Genomic DNA, 21,897 nt, shown 5'->3' with positions numbered 1-21,897 from the left:
GGCTCTGCAGGCTGTACAGGAAGCATAGTTGTGGAGGCCTCAGGTAGCTTTTATTCATGGTGTAAGGCAAAGCTGGAGCAGCATCTTCACATAGCCAGAGCAGAAGGAAGGTGGGGGTAAATGCCCCACACTTTTAAACAACCAGATCCTCTGAGAACTCTATCACGAGAACAGCACCAAAGCGGGAAACCCATCCCATGATCCAATTGCCTCCCACCAGTCCTCACTTCTAACACTGGGGATTACAATTTAACATGAGATTTGGGCAGGGACACAGATCCAAAACATATCAGATACTACTTGTGGGTCTGTCATACATGGCTTTTGTTATGTTGTGGTATGTCCCTTCTATATCCAGTTTTTCGAGGTTTTCTTTTATCGTGAAAAGATGTTGAATGTTATTAAATGCTTTTTCAGAATCAATTGAAATGATCATATGGTTTGGATCCCTCATTCTGTTAATAAGATGTATCACACTGATTGACTTGCATATGTTGAATCATTCTTACATTCTTGGGATAGATCTCACTTGGTCATGATGAATGATCTTTTAAATATATTGTTAAATTTTGTTTGCTAGTATTTTGTTGAGGACTTTGCATCAATGTTCATCAGAGATATTGGTCTGCAGTTCTTGATGTGTCTGTCTGGTTCTGGTATCAGTGTAATACTGGCCTTGTAAAATGAGTTTGAAAGTATTGCCTCCTCCTCTCTTTTTCTGAATAGTTTAAATAGGATTGGTATTAGTTCATTAAAAATTTGGTAGAGTTCAGTTTTGCAGCCATTGGGTCCTGGGATTTTCATTACTGGGAGACTTTGTATTATTGCTTCAATCTCATTACTTCTTACTGTTCTTTTCAAGTTTTGGATTTCTTCATGATTAAATCTTAGCAGGTTTTATGTGTCTAGGCATTTATTAATTCCTTCTAGATTTTCCAATTTATTGGCATATGGTTGCTCATAATGGCTCTGATTATCCTTTAAATTTTTGTAGTATCAGTTGGAATGCATCCTTTTGTATCTGTGATTTTTAAATTTGGATCTTATCTCTTTTTTCTTAGTCTGGCTAAAGGTTTGGCAATTTGTTGATCTTTTCAAAAAAACAACTTTTTGTTTCATTGATCTTTTTTATTGTTTTCTTCATTTGAAATTCATTTATTTCTGCTCTGATATTTATTATTTCTCTATGCTAATTTTGGATTCAGTTTGCTCTTGATTTTCCGGTTCTTTAAGATGCATCATTAGGTTAGTTATTTGAAACTTTTCTTCTTTTTGGATGTAGGCTTAAGCTATAAATTTCCCTCTGAGTACTACTTTTGCTGTACCCCTTAAGTTGTGGTATGTTGTGTTTTCATTGTCATTTGTTTCAAGACATTTTTCAATTTCTTTCTTAATTACTTCATTGACCCACTGGTCATTCAGAAGCATATTGTTTAATTTCCATGTGTTTGTATAGTTTCCAAATTTTCTTTTGTTATTAATTTGTAGCTTTATTCCATTGTGGTTTAGCATTTTTTTGTAGGACAGGTTTGGTGTTGATGAAATCCCTCAGCTTTTATTTGTTTGGGAAGATCTTTATTTCTCCTTCAGGCTTAAAAGATATTTTCATCAGACATACTATTCTAGAATAAAAGTTATTTATTTATTTATTTATTCCTTTAGGGCTTTAAATATTTCATAGCACTCTCTCCTGGCCTGTAATGTTTCCACGGAAAAGTCTGCTTCCAGGCTTATTGAGGCTGCATTGTATGTTATTTATTTCTTTTCTCTTGTGCTTTAGGATCCTTTCTTTATCCTTGACCTTTGGAAGTTAGTGACTGTTAGTTGCCTTGAGGTAGTCTTCTTTGGGTTAAATCTGCTTGGTGTTCTATAACCTTCTTGGAGTTAACTGTTAACATTTTTCTCTAGGTTTGGGAAGTTCTTTGATATTATCCCTTCAAATAAACTTTCTACCCCATCTCTTTCTCTACCTCCTCTTTAAGGCCAGTTACTCAGATTTGCCCCTTTGAGGCTATTTTCAAGATCCTATAGGTGAGCTTCATTGTTTTTTATTCTTTTTCCTTTTGTTTCCTCTGATTGTATTTTCAAGTAGCCTATCTTTAAGCTCACTAACGCATTCTTCTACCTGATCAGTTCTAATGTTAAGAGACTCTGATGCATCCTTCAGCATGTCCATTACATTTTCAACTCTAGAATGTCTGCTTGATTTTTAACATTATTTCAATCTCTATTAAATTTATCCGATTGAATTCTGAATTCCTTCTCAGTGTTATCTTGATGGAAGCACCCCTATGACACCCACTACTGGGACTGCACTGGGTCAGACCTGAAGCCATTACAGCACTGGGCCTTGCCCAAGGCCCTTCTGTTGAGGGTGGCAACTTCCTCCAGTTCCTGGGTGTGTCCAGATGCCACACCCTGGGAACCAGGGTTTGGGGTTAAAATCCTTAGCTGTTTACCTGATATTCTATACTACTGCCACTAAGGTGGCACTCAAAACCACAATACAAAATCCTTCCCATTCTTCCTGCCCCTGTTGACAGGCAGAGGAGCTTCTCCCTGTGGCCAGCACAACCACCAGTCCACAGGAGGTTCTTCTAGGCCACCACCTATGTTCACTTAAAGTCCAAAGTCTCTTCCGTAAGCTTGTGGTGAATGCTGCCAGGCTAGCAACTCACCCTTCAGGGCAGTGGGCTCCCCTCTGGCCCAAGGCAAGAGCAGAAATACTGTCCAAGAGCCTAGGCCTGGACTTGGGGACCCCGATATCCTGCTTGTTGCTCTACCCAACTGTGACTTCACTGGTACTTAGGATGCAACACAAAGTCCCCTTTGCTTTTCCCTCTGCTTTTCTCGAACAGAAGGAGTCTTTCACCATAGCCACCACAGCTGTGAATGTGCTGGGTCACCCCTGAAGTCTGCATGTCTCAGGGCCCAAGGCCCACAGTATACTCCATGGGTATCACTGCTGGTTATTTAGAGCCTGTGGGTTCTTCAGTTGGTAGATGATGAATCCTACTAGGACTGGGTACTTTCCTTAAAGGTAGCAGATTCCCTTTTGGCCCAGGGTGTGTCTAGAAAAGTTGTCTGGGAGCTAGGGCCTGGAATGCGGGCCTCACAACTCTACCCCATGCCCTGTCCTACTGTGGGTGAGCTGGTATCAAAGATGCAAGACAAAGTCCTCTTTACTCTTTGCTCTCCTTTCCTTAAAGAGAAGGTTTGGTTGCTCTGAGCTGCACTGCCTGGGGTTGAGGGAGGGATGGCGCAAGCACTCCTTTAGCCTCACCAACTGGTTTCTCCCTAGGTAATATGTCACCTTAGTTCACTTGCTCTAAGCCCAGGCTAGCACTAAGAATTGCCTAGGAATTACAGTCCTTGTGTCCTAGACTGCCTTTCAAGTTTACCTAGGACCCTAGAGTGCTTTAGCCCGCAGTTGTAAGGCTTGCCAAGAAACTCAAGTTCTGATTGCTGGGTTGGGCAATTTCCCTCTGGCTAGGACTGCTCCAAATGCTTCCTCTGTGTGCAAGGGTTGTGGCTGAGCCCAACATGGTTTTGCTCTTCACTGTGACAGGGAAGCACTGAGTTCAGTGTAAAGTCCCTCCAAGTGATCCTCCTGAGTAGCTGGGACTACAGATGTGTGCCACCAGGCTTGGCTAATTTTTTTGTATTTTTTATAGAGACAGGGTTTCGCCATGTTGCCAGGCTGGTCTCAAACTTCTGGACTCAAGCAATCTTCCTGCCTTGACCTCCCAAAATGCTGAGATTACTGTTGTGAGCCACTGTGCCCGGGCAATATCTATGTCTTTGGTAAATTTCTCACTCATATCCTGAATTGTATTTGTTTATTTATTTATTTATATTTTTTATGACCTGCCACTCAGGAAGGGCTTCTTTATACCTCAGGAAAATAAGACATTAAAACAACAATGCTTTTCCGAACAACCACAATAAAATTTTCTTTATTCATTTCATTAAGTCCTATTAAGTTAATTTCTGTTCTGCTGGATCTTGGATGAAAAGTCTCATAAATCCTGGGCCTAGTGGTGCGCGCCTGTAATCCCACCTACTTGGGAGGCTGAGGTGGGAGGATTTTTTGAATTCAGGAGTTTGAGATCAGCCTGGGCAACATAATACGACCCTGTCTTGTTCTGTGGGCTATACAGGCTTCTGCTTCTGGAGAGGCCTCAGGAAACTTACAATTATGGTGGAAGGCAAAGGGGAAGCAAGCACGTCTTACGTGGGTGGAGCAGGAGAAAGAGAAAGAGCCAGAATTGTTCTTCTAATTTTTTGTATTTTTCTGTATTCTCTTATATCTCACCGAGCTTCTTTAACATTATCGTTTTGAATTCTTTTTCCAGAATTTCATAAATGTGTTTTTCACTGGGATCTATTGCTGGAGATTATTATGTTCCTTTGGAGGTATAATAGTTCCCTGTTTTTTTCATGTTTCTTTGTCCTTATGTTGATATCTATGCATCTGGTGTAGCAGTGGCTTCTTCCAATTTTTTGAATCTTCTTTCATAGGGGAGGTCTTTTTCCTCAATATGTATCTATAGTGTTAGTTGGGTAGAGCATTTTGGCTTTGATTCTAAGTGCATGCAGTAGGGTAGTCTCTGTATGATTTCTTTGGCTGTAAACAGCATCAGTGGTACCTTTGATTTCCTCAGTGACTTAGGTGTGGTTGCTAGTGGCAACTGTGGTGAAGTTTTTCTGGAGACTGGGATGCCAGATGAGCCAGTCCTTGGGCCCTAGTGGTGACAGTGGTGAGCTGGACATGCCAGTAGCTGGGCCTTAGGGTGGTATATGTTGGCAGCAGCATTAATGGGTCCAACTGGGTTGATTCTCGGGTTTCCAGGCAACTTGCTTGGGTGTCAGTAGTGACAGTGGTGGGCAGGGCCAGTGGCTGGGTTCTTGGTCCCCTGGGCAGCCTGCATGATGTGAGCAGTGGTAGTAGCAGTGGTAGAACAAGCCTTTGGTTCTGATGTGGTCTGAACTGGTGTTGGTACTGGTTATGATGAGCAAGGTGGGCTAGTTCCCAGGCCTGCAGATAGTATGTGCAGGTGGGTGTCTGCTATGGCGGTGGTGGCAGGGTGGGTGGGCCCAATCTCAGGCCCTGGAAGGAGTGCTTAGGTACCAATGATGATGCACCAGGCTGGACGATCCCCAGACCTCTGAACAGCATGCTTAGGCACTGCAGAGTTGGAGCCAGGTTGCAAGAGCCTGTCCTCACGACCCCCAGTGGTGTGTGCAGGTACTGGCTATGGTAGGCAGGGGAAGGTTAATCCTCAGGTCCCTGGCAGAATGCTTGGACAGGGGCAGCAGTGCCTGTGCTGGAGTCCTGCTACTGGACAGATGGGGTTGCTTTCAGTGGCAGCAGTTGTAGGCAGGTGGCTGGAAAGCATGCACTTCCCTCATGTTTTGAATCTAGTAGTGGAAGCCCATAGCAGCAGTGGCTGCAGGCAGGTGAGTCTGTTCTCAGGGCAAGTGAAAATGCATGGTGACTCCACTGCTGGGGGAGTCAGGTTAACTGCCAAGGGCTTAAGCTTTGGTACTGGTGGCAGCAGCCAGCCACAGCAGTGGCTGCAGGCAGGAGGTATCAACAGGGCTTCAGGGATGTGGAGACATAGGGACTTTGGAGCTCCAGGGCAGGATGCAGTTAGGCGGGGCCAGGCTCTCAAAATGACACCTTCCTGTAGCTACTTAGAACTCAGTGGGTATGTGAGGTCCAGCACAATCTCCCTCTCTGGAGCAATGCTTTTCTGTAGTCTCCACACAGCTTCCCATGTTAATCTCAGGGCCCAGGAGGATTGAAGGGATCACCTGTACTAGGATTTCAGGAGTCCATGGTGGGAATGTGGACCACTGGGGATTTCATACCTTTTTCCCACAATGGACAGCCTCTCAAGGCTCATAGCCAATCCTGGCCAAGCAGGCTGCCTCCCTTTCCACTTCTTTCTTGCTTTAGGTGTTTCCTCTCAGTTCTTTGTTGAATTTCAGTGTTCTCTGTTAGATGATCTATTCAAAGAGTGATTATCTACTCACTATTTTGGTTCTTCTTTGTGGAGAAGACGGGTGCCAGATTCCTCTAGTCAGCCATCTTGAAGACCTCCTCAACATATGCTTTTATCTCTTGTGAGTATGTACCTAGGAGAGGAATAGCTGGACTGTGTGACTCATTGGTCATATATGTTCTCCTTTTAAGAAACTGCCAAGCTATCTTCTGAAATGGTTGAACCATTTTACATTCTCATTTGCAGTTTACAAGATTTCCAGTTCCTCCTCATCCTCAACAACACTTGGAACAGCAAATCTTAGTAATTTTTGCTAGCCTAAGGTAGTGTGTAATGGTACCTCATTGTGGTTTTCATTTGAATATTTCTAATGACTAACGATGATGAGCAACTTTTCATGTGCTTATTTGCCATCTTTTTTGTGAACTCTGTTTAAATCATTTGCTCGTTTCTTAATTGGGGTATCTGTTTTCTCACTTTTAAGTATTGAGAGCTCTTTATATATTCTAAATTTAAGTCTTTTGTCAGATACATACTTTGAAAATATTTTTTCATGGTTTGTGGCTTTGAAAGTCTGTGGCTTTAAAAATGTCTTAAAATAGCAGAAGGTTTCAATTGTGTTAAAGTATAATTTATCAATTTTTTCTTTTATGGATTGTGCTTCTGGTGTTCATAGTTAAGAAATATTTGCCTAACCATAGGTCACAAAGATTGTCTCATGTATAATCTTCTATAATTTGTATAGTTTTAGGATTTACATTTAGGTATATAATGCATTTTCAGTTAAATTTTATATGCAGTGCAAGGCATGGATGGAAGTTTATTTTTGCATATATATATATATATCTCCAATTGTTCCAGCACCATTGTTAAAAAAAGACTATCCTTTTCCCACTGAATGGACTTTGTGCCTTTCTTGAAAATTAGTTGACCACATATGTGTGGATTTATTTCTAGATTCACAGTTCTGTTCCATTGATGTATTTATTTGCCTTTACACCCATAGCACACTGTCTTGATTATTTTGGGTTTATAATAAATGTTGAATCAGGTACTGTTACCTTCTAACTTTGTTTTTATTTTTCTAAATGATTTGACTTTTCCAGATAATTTGTATTTACATATGAATATTATGATTAGCTTGTTTATTTTTTTTAAAAAAATAAAGCTTGCTGGGATTTTGAATGGGATTGGTAAATCTATAGCTCAATTTGGGAAAAGTTGACATATTAACAATATTGACTCTCCTGACCCGTGAACAAGGGGTTCATTTATTCAGGTCTTTAAATTTCTCCTAGAAACATTTTTGTAGTTTTCAGTGTATAGGTCTTAACACCTATTAGGCGAATTTATCCCTGAGTATTTCTTATTCTTTTAAGCTACTGTAAATGGTATTGTTTTTTTAAATTTTACTTTCTGATATTTCATTACTGGTAGATAGAAGTATAATTGATTTTTGTTTATTGATCTTGTATCCTGCAACCAAGCTAAATTTACTTGGTAACAGTTTTGGGAGATCCCACCAAAATTTTCTGAATAAGCATATTGTTTATGAATAAAAACAGTTTCAATGTTCTATTTTCCTTTTCTTGCCTTGTTCCACTGGCTAGGACTTTTGGTGGTACAAGTTTAACAAAATGTACAGACAGCAGACATTCTTTTATTGTCTGCACCTTAAGGAAAGTGTATTTGTATATTTGGTCTTTCACCATTAAGTGTGATATTAGCTGTAGGTTTTTTGTAGATATGCCCAGCATCAGATTAAGGAAAGTCTTTAGTATTTTTAGTTTAGTGAGAGTTAAAACATTTTCTTTTTTATTTAAATAGTGTTAGGGTAAAGGTGTTTTTTGGTTACATGAATGAATTGTACAGTGGTGAAGTCTGAGATTTTACCGCACTGGTCACCAGAGTAATGTACATTGTAACCAACATGTAGTTTTTTATACCTCACCCTCCTCCCACCAAGTGAGAGTTTTTATAAACAATGGATGTTGCCTTTTCTCAAGTGTTTTTTCTGTGTCTATTGATATAATCATATTAAAAATTTTAAATTCTTTTATTATGCTCAGTTACATTGGTTGATATTTGAACATTAAACCAACTTTGCATTTCTGGGATAAATCATACTTGGTCATAATGTATTACCTATTTTATAGATCGTTGATTTAGATTTGTAAAATTTTGTTTAGACATCTTGCATCTATATACATAAAGAATATTGGTCTATAGTTATTTTTTCTTGTAATGTCTTTGTCAGGTTTTGGTATCAGGGTAATGCTGACCAGAGTAGAATGAATTGAACAGTATTGATACTGCATATTTTAGAATATAAAATTTAAGCCTTTTTCCATTAAAAGTAATGCAATGGTGTTACAAAAAAATGGAACAAGTAAACATAAAGTAAATGAGGCATTCCTCTACAATATAAAGACATAAGAGTCACTTTTTTCTGATAGAATTTTAAAAAAATAGATATACTTATGCTTTTTATATATATCACTTACATTTTCTTAAGATATCATAATCCTTGTTCACATTTCCTTACAGTTTTAAAACCATTTTAAATGTTTGCCTCATATTCTATTGAGTGGATATAATATAATTGTACATATTGCCTAATGTCAGAATTTCCCTTATTATATTGATAGTATAAATATTCTGTAAAGAATGTCTTAGAGAATATCAATTTCCCACAATTTGGATTCCTCTCTTAGAATAAATACCTAGAAGTAGAATTACAGCACAAAATTTGTGAATATTTATATGACTTTTACATGTTTTTGTAGAATGTTTTAAAACAAAAATAGGTGTCAGAGTCCTTGACTCCAATGAAAATGCATAAAAACATGTAGAATTTAAGGTATGTAGCATTAAATGTTCTGTAAGAGCAAATTGAGGGAAATGTTAACAAACTTCCAAAATTCTGTGTATATTTACTGAATAATTTAGCTTTGGCTCTATATGTTTTTAAACATACAATAATTCACTTAATATTCATAATTTTGAAAAACCCAAGAACAGTTTTGGAGGCAAAATTCCCAAACAATAATGGTCCCAATGGATTGATGAACACAAATAAGTAGATGTACGTTATTAAATGCATTAGGCAAGTATGGCAAGCTGTCTTTTGCTAGTTATGGAAGACTTGTCGAAAATTCTTTTTATTATTCTCCAAATTATTTTTAAAAAGAAACTCTGAAAATAGGTTAGTCATCATTAAAGTGTTGGGTAAGATGTCTGAATAAGGTTATTTCTGATTTCTAGAGGTTATTTTCTAGGAATGTCACAGAATTATATGGCATTTAAGTATGTTTATCTTACTTTTAGATATAACAAGATTCATACGATTTCTGAAAAGCAAATGGAAATAAGGAGATAACTTATTAAAATAAGAGTTTTTTTAAAAAAAGAATATATTATTTTGATTTCTGTATTAGTCAGGCTTCTCCAGAGAGACACAACCAAAATTAGATAGATAGATAGATAGATAGATAGATAGATAGATAGATAGATAGATAAAGAGAGGATTTATTAAGAGAATTGGCCTACATGATTATGGAGGCTGCGAAGTCCCACAGTGGACTGTCTGCAAGCTGGAAATCCAGGGATGTTGGTAGTATGCTTGGTTCAAGTTCAAAAGCCTCAGAACCAGGGAAGCTGATGGTGTAACTCTCAGTTTGGGGCCAAAGGCCTGTGAACCTGGGGGACCACTGGAGCAAGTCTTGGAGTCAAAAGGCTGAAGAGCCTGGAGTTCTTATATCCAAGGGCAGGTGGAGAAGAATGTCTCAGCTCCAGGAGAGAGAGAGAGAGAGAGAGAGAGAGAGAGAGAGAGAGAGAGAATTTGCCTTTTTACTGCCTTTTTTTTTTGCCCCAGGTGATTGGATTGGTCTATCTATAATGAGGGCAGATCTTCTCCACTGAGTCCACTGACTCAAATGTTAGTCTCTTCTCGAAACATTCTCACAGATATACCCAGAAATGATGCTTTGCCAGGTCTCTAGGTATTCCTTAGTGCAGTCAAGTTGACACCTAAAATTAAAGATCACAATTCTACCCCATGTCAACCAGGCACCCATATGCATCTCCTTAAACCATACCTAATCTCAAATAATAATAACAAGGTGATAGTTCCACCTAACATGCAACTATCCTGCATACAACCAGAAATGTACAAGTCTTTTCCCCAGAAAACAAGATGAAGTCCTTGGGCAATGTTTTACTTTTCTCCTGATCTCCCATAACTTAAATACTATGATCTAAAATTAGCAATATTTAAATGCTGATATAAAGTCAATAAATTTTATGTTACATGATGAAGGAATAAGAGGAGAATAAAAACAAAGAAATTTGCATAACATATGCATATATTCAAACATATTTCTAACAAAATAAGGAAGAAATGCTTATGATGATTATAGTCCTCATTTCTGTAACTGGTCACGCTGTTGTAGTTGGTATTTATAACTACTTTATTCCACTCAATCTGTATCTTCCTTGCCTTTAGGCAAGCACCTTAGCTGCTTGTGGTTCTTTACCTGGAATAGTAACCCAACCCTTCATTCCTGGAGGGTCTGGGCCATTCAAAGTCTTGCCTGGATTGGGTTGTTATAATTTCCCATTGATCTTAGTCACAGGACATGATAACACTAAGGGATGCCCTAAGGAAAATCCTGTATTCCAGACATACCCTTCCTTACCTCCATTGCAGAATAGTAGTCCAATTTCCGCTTGGTAGTCTGGATCAATCACCCAGTCCACTGTTGTAACTCCCTGCTTAGCCTATTGATCCAGAGGCATGAGGAACCCAAAGTGGCCAGGTGGCAAAATAATTTCCAGTTCAGGGGAATCATTGTATCTTCTGGTGGAAGCATTCCTCCCTCTGGAACTAACAGCTCTAGACCAGCAGAGCATAAAGTTGAGGGAACAGGAAGCAAAAATTTTGCTAGTGGGTCACTAGGGGTAATTGTGAGTGGTGCCATTCCCGTTTCAACCCCATTGATTCTTGGACCTGTGGATCTTCGCTATTGGAGAAATAATACTGTATTATTGGATACTGACCCAGGGCATATACAGCCTTCTGGAGAACCTTGCCCCAACCCTGGAAAGTACAGTCATCTAGTTGGTGTCATAACTGTGACTTCAAAAGGCCATTCTACTATTCTATCAAGCCAGCTGCCTCGGGATAATGGGGAACATAGTAAGACCAGTGAATTCCATGAGCATGAGCCCACTGTCACTTTTCTTTGACTGTAAAGAGAGTTTCTTGGTCAGATGCAATGCCCTGTGGAACCCCATGATGATGGATATTTATTGTCTTATCTGTTTTTACAAAACCATTTTCAATACTTAATATTTGAAATTTATATATCATTACCATTTTGTTTTAAATCAAGACACATTTTCTTTAAAGTCAATATGAAAACATTTTAAGTAAAATGTTATTATAGCATTTAATATCATAATTGATTCAATATAATAACACTAATGTTTTAACAATGACCTTTATTAGAATCTTTATGAGATTTTTTTAAAAAATCTGACACTACAAGTTTTTCCCTAATCAAAAAAAAAAAAAAAGTAAAGGAGGCATGATGGTTTATGCCTGTAATCTCAGCACTTTGGGAGGCTAAGGTGGGAAGATGGTTTGAAGCCAGGAGTTTGAGACCAGCCTGGGCAACAAAGTGAGACTCTATCTCTTCAAGAAAAAAAATAAGTCACACTGAAAGATTGTTGTAATGATCGTCTTGTCAAAATCATGTATTTCATAATTGTGGAAAAACATTTTTCCCCTTAATGGTATGCATTTATGACAGCCATGAAAATACACTTTGCTGACCTCCAGCTATGGGGATTATAATTGACCAAGATTATAATTGACCCTAGCTGCCACCCTCTGAAATCCATTACCGTGTTTGCACTGAGGCCACTCTTACCATAGGCTGCTCTAGTTAATGGCTGAGCTTGACAGAGATGTTAAGGCAGACCTGTTATTGAGAGATACTGGGCTCCTCTGATGGCCTGCTTTGGCTCATGCTCCCTAATGTTTTTCATGGAACTTCAGTAGATTACATGGCAGTCTAAGAAGCTGCCTTCCCTTCACCCTTTCCTCTTCCTCTGTTCTCCCCTTTCCTTCATCTGTGGGTACACTTGCATCTTGGTTTGACAACTTTTAACTCCTCCCATTTTTTCTCACATGGGCATTTTCCCTAATAAAATTTTTGCATTATTAATCTCATACTAATCATTGCTTCTCATTGGAACCAGGCTAACACATCAATATAGAAAAATCTGAATTAAAACCATAAACAACCATAATTGCTATTTGTTTACTTGAAAAATTATACATAGGGTTAAATTTATATTAAACACACACACACATATATATATATATAATTTTTTTTTTGATACAGGGTCTCACTCTGTCGCTCAGGCTGGAGTGCAGTGGCACGATCTCAGCTCACCGCAACCTCCACGTCCCAGCCTCAGGTGATTCTCTTGCCTCAGCCTCCTGAGTAGCTGGGATTACAGACATGTACCACCATGCCTAGATAATTTTTGTATTTTTAGTTGAGATGGAGTTTCACCATGTTGGCCAGGCTAGTCTTGAACTCCTGACCTCAAGTGATCCTCCCACCTCGGCCTCCCAATATGCTGGGATTACAGGTGTGAGCTACCGTGCCCACCTGAACACATATATTTTTAGATATAGTGCATGTTCCTAAGTCTTGCCTATAGTTTCAGTATGACAGATACATTCATCAAGCATCATCTACCAATTAGATGTCTTGTGCTTCTGAATGAAGGTGCATGCTCAATGTCAAGTTCAGCAGAGGGACCTAAACAAAACTTTTTGAAGGGCAAACACATTAACAAAGCCAATGAATATTTTTAAAAACTTTTTTTGTGTCTCAACATCAAAGAGCCTAGGACTCAGACAGATATGTTCAAATTTTAAACATAGAATAACTTTATGGTGACATACTGCCACTTAAATATAAAGGGATTGTATACAAAGGGCTACAAGTTACTTGGGAAATAATACTGATTACAAAAAGGGAGCTTTTCTTTCTAATGTAGCAATGCTGTGAACTCAGTCAGTAGGATTGCTACTCCGAGTTGTTTTTCTGATGATGACTACATTTTGCCCTGGAGCCATTTATCTGGTTTCCTTTAAAACCAGCAATATTGGCTTCCAAGATGGCTGAATAGCATGTCGGTGCAGTCTGTGGTCATGGATCTTTTCTCTTTACACCCCTGTCTTATTCAGTAAGTGCTCAAACTATGACTTCACTGTCATTAATAGTGGGCTCTAAGCAGCTAATTAAAAGGCTCACACAAAAGAACTACAAATAGCAAGACCCATAACATTTGTCTGGAAAGTGGGGTGTTTAATGGGCCCACTGTTAACCAGCCTTTGGCAGGAAAGATTCCTCTTGCACTACCCATCAGAATTTTCTTGGATTTGCCTATAGGCTGTGCAGGGCTTTCAGGGAGAGTAGTAGGTTCAAGGTGATTGTAAAATTAAATTTTAAAAGATTTTTTAAAAGGAACAAAGAATGATTTTGAGTCGATGGGTCATTTAAATTTTAGAGTTAGTTTCACCATAAAAATTAATCAAACCATCTGGTTTTCACTGAAAGGTATAACATAATACAATTTTAGTTCTGAATTTTAAGTAGCTTGTGTAAATAAACTTTAAAAGCAATGTTACAACTTTACGTCATGAACTAATTTACTGTTACAATTTTATTGTGGAATTAATATTAATTAACATACCTTAAAGAAATGTCTGGCATTTTCTTAATATATCAAATGTATTAAAAGGTAAAATGGGAGGTTCATTAACCTAGCAGCACCACAAAGATAGTATAAAAAAATCTTTTGTACTAAAAATAATGGAATATGATTTATAATTCTAGGGAGAATTCTGAAAATAAGCAAATTAAGCATTAAAATCATCATTTTTCAGCACTTTGGTTGAAGGTCCTCTCACTGCTCCAGTTATACCTGCCTCGCCTTTGTCTCTTTTAATCATCATGTATCTTCCTTCCTCTGGTTCCCGGCATTCAGAGCTGAGAGTGGCATGAGAGGTGTCTCTGAAGCCTCAGGGTGATGTGATGGGAGCCCTGGTGCCCTCACTGCCAGCACTGCCAGGGGCTTAATTGGCTCAGCTAGTATAACTTAAGACAAACTCTTCTAAAGCTGCGACTCATGTTACATTAGCCTTAGTGACACCTTTTAATGCATATGGGATTTTTCTCCCTGTATTTCAAAAGTGCTCGGGGATTTGCAGGATTGTGCATAGAACTCAGTTTCAACTACATTCATGTATATACAGACACACACACCACACAAATATGTTTATATACCTTTCAGAGGAAAATGTAAATTTGGAAATAAATTAAAGAATGAAATCAACAGTATTTTTAAAATGTTTTACATTGTCTTTTTTTCTTAAAAAAACATTATGAATATAGTTCTATTATTCATTATTGAATTGCTTACTCTCAGTGTCCCCAAAGTGCATGCACGTTGGCTCCAAGAGGCTTGAGAATTCTTTTCTCTTTTTATTACTGTATCTTGAGATTCTGGAATGATGCGTGACGCATTTGTTGAATGAATAAATAAATGAATGAAAGAAAGAATGAAGTCTTAAAATGGCAGTTATGTAATATCTCAGTTTCCTAATCTTCTAAATGAGGAAAATGATAACTCCCTCACAAAGTTGTGAAGAAGATTAGATGATACAGGACAGGTATGCTCTTAACCTAACTATTGGAAAAAAAATATTGGTTGCCTTTTCTTTCTTCTAGGGAGTGGTCCTGCAAGTGTTTGACGTCAACCCTGTGGGAGGCATTTTGGAAATTAGTTGGGGAATCCTTGGTTATGAAAGGGAGAAGTCACTGTTAGTGTCAGGGATTCTAGATGTCCTGTACTGCATGGGAGAACTACACACAATAAAAACTGCCCCATGTCATAAATGACTTTTGATTGTCTCACTGGACATTCATGTAGCTGAAAAACTTGTTTATACTTATTGAAACTAGGACCTCACTCCATATTACATATAAAAACAAAATATTTGTACTGAATGTAAATTGTCAGAAATGCAACTACCATGCAAGTCAAGCAAAGATTGAACTTTAAAAAATATTTTCAATGGAGAGCTTAGTATTTGGGGTATTTCAAAATAGTTTTAAAACATTTGAATCATATGAAAGGATCGAAAATGAAAAACAAAAATATCCCTTCTCTCACTTCTATTCCTAGCTCCAGTCCTAAAGATAATTCTTTTTGAACAGTTTCTGGTTTTTTTTAGGTCTTTTTGCAAATATAATTGTCATTTCACATAAATGAAACAACTGAAATTTCAGTATGAGCTGAAATTTATACTGACATTTCTTAGTACATCAACCTCAAACAATGTCAGTGTATTTAACACTACTTTCCCTTCCTCTCTTTCTATCTGCTGGTTATCTTATTATTTTTACATTAAAAATTTATAATATACACTCTGTATTGTATGGGTCTTCTGTGCTTTTTTTCTGTAGGCCAGTTCTTTAAAATTAAATGAAACTGTTTGAAGTGTAATTTGGATGTGAGTATTCTATACTGCAGAAAAACTGATATGAATGGGCCCATTAAAAAAAGGAATGTTGCATAGTATTCCATGTATACATATGTAACTAACCTGCACAATGTGCACATGTACCCTAAAACTTAAAGTATAATTAAAAAAAGGAATGTTATTTTATATTACAATTCTCTGTTTAACAATAATACAGTCTCACAGTCCAATAGAATCCCTTATTTTCCTGTCAGCTTTTCTTGTTCCCACTCATTCTTGTTATCTCATTCATGTTTTTGTGGGTATTCCTCATGTTTTTCTGGAGTATTTATTCAAGCACTTTTTTCATATGAGTACATGAAAGGTAATTTTTCTTTAACTTGGCTTTGCATATCCCCAAATATCTTTATATCTTTCTCTCTTAATGTCTTCTCTTACATTTGATAGTTTTAATTTTGTCTCAAAATGTGGAGAGGAAGTTGCTTCAGAGTGCTCTAGCACTCATTGATGCTAAAGAGAAGACTGTTATCTATGAGTTTGTAAGGTGTCAGATTTTCCACTATGAAAGCTTTCTTGATTTTTCTCTTTATTTTTAGAATCTAGATTATTTACAGGTATAGACATTTTCTTCATTTATTATTGGTAGGCTCTTGTAATGAGAATATGTATCTGTTTTTTAACTCAGAAACTTTTGAGTTAAAAATAAGAATTTCTATTTTATTATTTTTTGCTTCTATTATTTCTGTTTTCTTACGTCTGGAGCTGTTATTACTAGATATTTAAACTTTGGAATCTCTATGTTTCTGAAATTTTCTTTTGTCCTTTGGGCAAATGAATCATTCTATGCCTCAGTTTTCTTATATTTAAAATGGAAATGATAACAATAGTATCTTCTTAGATTGTTCAGTAATGCCAAGTGCTTACAGCAGTGTCTGGCATATATTAGGAGCTAGATAGGTACTCTGTGGCATATAGTAGGCCTATATGTAACTCTGTATTATGGGAGGTTTCCTTGATTTTATCTCCCTGATTAGCTTTACTTGAGAACTGTCCTTTCTACTATTCAGATATTCACTATTATAATAGCAATCACATTAACAAATTCCCAAGTCTGTTATTTTCTTATTGCTATTTTTTGTAGCACTTCTTTTTAAAAAAATTGTTCTGTGATCCCTGTGGACCATATACCTGCACACAGACATATTTAATTAATTAATGTTTACTGTGATTACTGGTATAGATGACTTTAATATAACTTAATAATAATTATTATAATAATTTCAAAATTAATAACAATGTTACTCAATTCCCAAATGCTTCAACTTAGCTTCTTTGTTTTCTTTTCCTGTCTTCTATTAGATTGAGTTACCTTATTCTCTCTTCCTCACACTATTGGTTTGAAGTGACAGATTCCATCCTAGTCTTTTAATTATTAGCATGGAATTTTATTATACATACTTGACGTAAAAGTTTAAATTTTATACATTTTGGCCAAGTAGAGCAAGGACCTTACAATGATTAAACTCTAAACTTAAATGCTATTTTTGTCTAATTTATTTTTCCTTTTATTTTAAAATTACTCACATGTTTATAAATTTCTTTGCTGACTGTTGCTTCTTGCAAACACTTCCCTCTTCTGGGTCCAATTTCCTTCTACTCAAACCACGCTGTTTAGAAGTTCTGCTGCTGCCAGAAAAAGAGGACACCCCAAGAGCGCATTCTTCAATCTTGCACAGGAAGGAATTCAAGGCGAGTTGTGGGGTGCAGTGAGAAGAGGTAGTTTATTGAAAGCTACTCAGTTACAGACAAAGGCGTCCTCGTCTTTGTCTTAAGTTTTTCTTAGATAGGGGTCTTATCTATGTAAAAGCTAAACTAAGCTGTATCTACATGCAAGTGGGCTGACGGCATGACAAAATTTATTATTCTTTTGATGTAAAGAAAGCTATCATTGTTTTCTTTTAGTGCATAAATACTTCAAAGCATAACTATAATTATCTTGAAAGCACATACTGTTACGGGTATTAGGACATCTGGGCTTTCTGTTGTTGTAGGAGTGCATCCTTGCAGGTATCTTTAGGCTGTGTCCTCAACTGTAAACATCTTATGACCATAGGTCATGACAGGCAAGGAATGTGCCTTGCTAGTCTCAAGATGGAGCTGAACTTAAAATGGCATTACTCGTCCAGGCGCAGTGGCTCACACCTGTAATCCCAGCACTTTGGGAGGCCGAGGCGGGTGGATCACGAGGTCAGGAGTTCAAGACCAGCCTGGCCAAGATGATGAAACCTCATCTCTGCTAAAAATACAAAAATAAATAAATAAATAAAAATTACCGGGCATGGTGGCAGGTGCCAGTAATCCCAGCTACTTGGGAGGCTGAGGTAGAGAATTGCTTCAACCTAGGAGACAGAGGTTGCAGTAAGCTGAGATTGCGCCACTGCACTCCAGCCTGGGTGACAGAGTGAAATTCCATCTCAAAAAAAAAAAAAAAAGAAAAAGAAAAAGAAAGAAAGAAAAGAAAAACGGCATTACTCTGGCTCTCCTGGGCGCCTGCTTCCCTAACACTTTCACTGAGAATCTTTTGGCACTAAACTCACTGTTTGAAAGCCTAAAAATGTCTTTATTTTGCTCTTTTTCTTGAAAATGCCCTTGGAGGGTATCAATTTATTGTTTTGGGACCTCTTCTTATTGTCTATTTTTATAGGTAATTTGTCCTTTCTTCTCAACTGAGTTTAAGATTTTGTCTTTGATACTCTGCAGTTCATCTACAATGAGTCAAGATAGGTACTTCTTTTACAATTGACTTTTGAACAACGTGGGGATTAAGGATGCTGACCTCCTTGTGTGGTTGAAAATCCACATATCCAAGTATAACTTTCTCTTTTTTTTGCTTCAAACTTCTTCTTCTTCCCTTTTTTTTTTTTTTTTTTTTTTTTGGATTGACAGGGTATATGTCCAGGTTTGTTATATGGGTATATTGCGTGATGCTGAGGTTTGAGCTTCTAATGATCCTATTGCTCAAGTAGGGAACATAATACCTGATGGGTAGTTTTTCAATCCTTGCCACCCTCCCTCTCTCCCCCATTTTGGACACATATAACTTTTTACTTCCCAATAGTCTACTGTTGACCAGAAGCCTTACTGATAACATAAACATTCAATTGACACATATTTTGGATGTGTATTATATACTTTACTTTTGCAATAAAGTAAGCTATATGAAAAAACTGTTATTAAGAAAGCCATAAGAAGGAGAAAATACATTATAATACTGTACTGTATTTATCAATACCATAAGTTTACATCATCAGCTTTTTGCGGTGATAATGCAATTTACTGGAGAGACACACTGCTCATGTGGAGACGATGAGTATGCCACTGTGTTTTAAACAGATACTTGCAACACCTGAGCTCACTGCAATAGCAGAAAGTGGTGGCTACAAAATTACTACAATAGTAAAGTATGTAGTTCAGTTAATTTTATGCAGCTATGATTTAATACTGCATTTTACATTTGTTCACATTTATGTGAACTGTGAATGGCACCATGTATGGTCTATAAGTGTGTGTGTAAATTTTGATAAATTTTAACTTTTTATAATAGATTTGTGTGTATTTTATGATAGTAAATAATAAAGGCGACTGGTACCTACATGTATTTTATTCATCCATGACATACTTAACTTAAAAATTCTTTTTTCAGTATTTCGAGGCAATGGGGTTTGTCTGTGAGGTTTTTCTTTTTTTCAAATTATCACAAATCTCCAAAAAAAAATTTTCAATATATTTTTTTGAAAAAAATCCATGTGTAAAGTGGACCCATGCAGTTCAAACCTGTGTTGCACAAGGGTCAACTGTATTTATTTTTCCTTAAGTTTTTGTCTGATTTTATGATTCAAATCATTACAAATTTTGAAAAACAATTCAGCAATAATCTTTGAACATTGCCTCTCTTCTTTTTTTTCCTCTTTCTGAAACCCCTCTTAGATACTCATTGGATCTTCACATTTTACTTCCATGCCTTATAACCTCACTATACTATTTTCTATCCTTTCATGTCTCTGTCTATTTGAGTATTTTCTAGGTCTGTCTTCTAGTTTACTAATTATATTTCCAACTGTCTAGCATGTTATTTAGCCCATCCATTTGGTTTTAAGTCTCAATCACTATGTTGTTCATTTCCAGCTATTACATTCAGTTTATTTTCTAATCTGTTTTTTTTAAATACTATCATATGTTTCTTGTAGTTTCTACCTCCTTTTGCCATTTAAATTATTTTAAATAAAACTATGTTATGGTCAATTTATGAGCAGTATATTAAGTTCCTGAAATGCTAATCCTTTTGTTTGTTGTACCTTCTGACTCTTACTCATGCTCAATCATTTTTGCATGTGTTTTGTAATTTTTGTTCATGAGCTAATCTTCAGTGGATTTTGGGTTTTTTATGACAGTTCTCAGGTCCTGTTTGTTGAAGGGTTGAGACAAAACAGTTTTAGATGTGCTTCTGCCAGGCAAATGGATACGGTAGGACCATACTGGGGACAACATATATATATATATATGTATATTTGCATTGAGAGAGTCTCTCACTAAATAGATTAAATTCTAACTCCAAATTGTCACAGGACTGTGACATGCTTTTTTTCTATATCCCTAAACTCTGGACAAAGATAAATTTTCTTGCTACACACAGAGACTACTGAGGAGTATTTTTCTAGTCTTTCATTGAGAAGATAGCCTTTTGAGAAGCCTGGTTTTATATATGGGACTGAGTTCCAATTACTACATACCTATGCACCAAAGATTTTTTTTTCTATTCCTGAATGGCTGTTAGAATCCAACTACCTTGCTAAGATCCATTTCTTGATGTGACAACATTACTGTATTTCTTTATGGTCCTGTTTTTCCATTCCCTCTTTTGCTTCTGTCACTTGGAAATTTCCCTTTCTTTTCTTTCAAGCCCAATTTTATATTAATTTTTATTGTTGCTGTTTTATTTCATGTATCATTGATAGTATTTTAGCTCCTTTTTATCACTGCCTACCAATTTGCCCCCACAGAAATTCTAATCATTTATACATTTTGAAGTTCATTTCTTTTTTTCTTGAAATTATCCCTGTTTTCTCTGATGGCATTTTCCCCACTTTCTGTGCTGAGGTATCTGAAATTCCTATTTTTTTGTTTATATTTTTGAATAAAAAATTGGCTCACTGCAGCTACAAACATCCAAGCTTAGTCAATCCTCCCATTTCAGCCTCCTGAGTAGCTGGGACTGCAGCTGTGTGACACCACACCCAGCTAATTTTCTTATTTTTTGTAGAGATGGAGTCTCACTATGTTGCCCAGGCAGGTCTCAAATTCCTGGCCTGAAGTGATCCTCCCACCTCAGCCTCCCTAAGTGCTGGGATTACAGGTGTCAGCCACCATGCCCAGCTTGGTGTGGGGTTCTTCTGAAGTTTCATAGTTCTGTTTTATGACATGCCACTCCCTTAAATAGGAAGGCTAATTCTAGACTCCATAATTTTCCCAGACCTGTTGGAACCTTTGTTATTACTACAGCTTTACCATAGGATGGAGTGCTTTAGTGTGTTTTACCACTGGATGGAGCTGCCTTCTCTTTGAATTAATTTCCTTAGTGACTGATGTGATGGTTTATCGTTACCTTTGACTCTATTCTGCTCCTCTTGCAGGCTTTGAAAAATATATTAAATTCTTCTCCAGGTAAAAAAGCAAGTTTGAGTTTTATCCTTGAGGGCTAAAACATATACTTCATATACTTTGTGTATGAGGAGGCTATGAGCAAAGGAAAGCTGCCTAAATGATTGGGCTATGCCAACAGCAATTATATATTTAATTGTCACCATAGGCCACTCCTTCTCTTGGTGGTAGCTGCTTCTGAACTAATAGCTCTCCAGGACCCTTTTGACAAGAGCCATTCTTACTTCTGATGTTTTGGAATAAAACTTTTCCTGACTTGTTTTCTTCATCAACTTGAAATTTTCTGGCCCTTCTTCTAACTTTCCAGCCATCTTATGGTTCCATTCCTTTAAAAACACTGATGTCTTTTCAGTGGGACCTCCTTAATGAGGAGAAGTAGATGCATGTATTCAGTCTGCCATCATAAATCCGGAGCCCTTATCAATATTTTAGAAGCAAAGCATTTAAATAAAAGAGCAAATGTATTTTAAAGTTTTTATAGTAATTTAAGTAAAGCATACAAATATAAAAGTGAACAAATATAAATGTACAGCTCAATGAATTTTTATGAAGTGAATACCCATGTGTCTAGATCATGAAACAAAATACTGCCAGCGTCCTGTT

The sequence above is a fragment of the Pan troglodytes genome, chromosome 1 (assembly GCF_028858775.2).
Source record: "Pan troglodytes isolate AG18354 chromosome 1, NHGRI_mPanTro3-v2.0_pri, whole genome shotgun sequence".
Classification (NCBI taxonomy): domain Eukaryota; kingdom Metazoa; phylum Chordata; class Mammalia; order Primates; family Hominidae; genus Pan; species Pan troglodytes.
This window is presented reverse-complemented; position numbering follows the sequence as displayed.